A 1,944-nucleotide genomic window follows, 5' to 3' on the forward strand; every position below is an offset into this window, starting at 1 on the left:
ACGAATGCAGTAAAGTCACAGGACACACAATCAATATACAGAAATTTGTTGCGTTTCTTGAGGCGCCTGGGTGGCTCCGTTGGTTAAGCATCTGACTTCGGCTCAGGTCATGATCTCATGATTCATAAGTTCGAGCCCAGCATCGGGCTCTGTGCTGACAGCTCAGAGCCTGGAGCCTGCTTTGAATTCTGGGTCTCCCTCTCTCTCCTGCCCCTCCCCCACTTGTGCTCTGTCTCTGTCTCTCAAAAATAAATAAATAAATGTAAAAGAAAAAAAGAAATTTGTTGTATTTCTGTACATTAATAATAAAGTAGCACAAAGAGAAATTAAGAAAACAATCCCACTGACAATTGCACCAAAAATAATAAAACACCTAGGAATAAACCTAACAAAAGAGGTGAAAGATCTGTACTCTGAAAACTATAAAACACCAATGAAAGAAATTCAAGATGACAAACAAATGGAAAGGTATTCCATGCTCATGGATTGAAAGAACAAATATTGTTAAAATGTTCATACTACCCAAAGCAATTTACAGATTTAATGCAATCCCTATCAAAATGCCAATAGCATTTTTCACAGAACTAGAACAAATAGTCCTAAAATTTGTATGGAACCACGAAAGACCCTAAATAGTGAAAGCAATCTTGAAAAAGAAAAACAAAGCTGGAGGTATCACACAATTCCAGATTTCATGTGATATTACAGAGCAGTTATAATTAAAGCAGTACGGTACTGGCACAAAAATAGACACATAGAAAAATGAAACACAATAGAAAACCCAGAAATAAACCCACAATTATATGGTCAATTCATCTTCAAGAAAGGACGCAAGAATATGCAATGGGAAAAAGACGTCTCTTCAAAAAACAGTGTTGGGAAAACTGGACAGCTACATGCAAAAGAATGAGATTGGGCCAATTTCTTACACCATACACAAAAACAAACTCAAAATGGATTAAAGACCTAAATGTCATACCTGAAACCATAAAAATCCTAGAAAAGAACACAGGCAGTACTTTCTCTGACATAGGCCATTGCAACATTTCTAGATATGTCTAGAGGTAAGGCAACAATAAACTATTGGGACTACATCAAAATAAAAAGTTTCTGCAATACTTACCTGGCAGGGGAGATACCATGATCACGAAGGTGGTTTTCCCAGGGCGAGGCTTATCCATTGCACTCCGGATGTTCTGACCTCTGCGATTTCCCCAAATGTGGGAAACTCGACTGCATAATTTGTGGTAGTGGGGGACTGCGTTCGCACTTTCCCCTGGCAAAAAAAAAAAAAAAGAAAAAGAAAAAAAAAAGCTTCTGCACAGGGAAGGGCACCATCAAAAAACTATAAGGCAACTTACTGAATGGGAGAAGATATTTGCCAATGACATATCCAATAAAGGGTTAGTAACCAAAATATTTGAAGAACTTACAAAACTCAATACCCCAAAACCAAATAATCCAATTTAAAAATGGGCAGAAGACATGAAAAGACATTTCTCTGAAGAAGACATCTATATGGCCAACAGACACATGAAAAGATGCTCAACATCACTCATTCTCAGGGATATGCAAATTAAAAGTACAATGAGATATCACTTCACACCTGTCAGAATGGCTAAAATCAAAAACAGGAAACAACAAGTGTTTGTTGACAAGGATGTGGAGAAAAAGGAACCCTTTTGCACTGTTGGTGGGAATGCAAACTGGTGCAGCCACTCTGGGAAACAGTATGGAGTTTCCTCAGAAAGTTAAAAGTAGAACTACCCTATGATCCAGGAATCACACTACTGGGTATTTACCCCCAAAATACAAAAACTCTAATTCAAAGGGATACATGCTCCCGTATGTTTATAGTGGCAGCATTATTTACAATAGTCAAGTGTCCATCAGTAGATGAATAGATAAAGAAGAAGTGGCATATAGATACAATGGAATATTATT

At 37.5% G+C, this 1,944-nt stretch overlaps 1 non-coding gene across 1 annotated transcript; it reads left to right on the top strand.

Moving 5' to 3' along the window:
* The first annotated feature begins 1,115 nt into the window (after nt 1-1,115).
* On the top strand, nt 1,116-1,279 carry LOC123576320. Its single transcript, XR_006701326.1, has one exon. It is a non-coding gene; the product is annotated as a U1 spliceosomal RNA (small nuclear RNA).
* The last annotated feature ends 665 nt before the right edge of the window (nt 1,280-1,944 follow it).

The sequence above is a fragment of the Leopardus geoffroyi genome, chromosome C2, assembly GCF_018350155.1.
Source record: "Leopardus geoffroyi isolate Oge1 chromosome C2, O.geoffroyi_Oge1_pat1.0, whole genome shotgun sequence".
In the NCBI taxonomy this organism is placed as follows: domain Eukaryota; kingdom Metazoa; phylum Chordata; class Mammalia; order Carnivora; family Felidae; genus Leopardus; species Leopardus geoffroyi.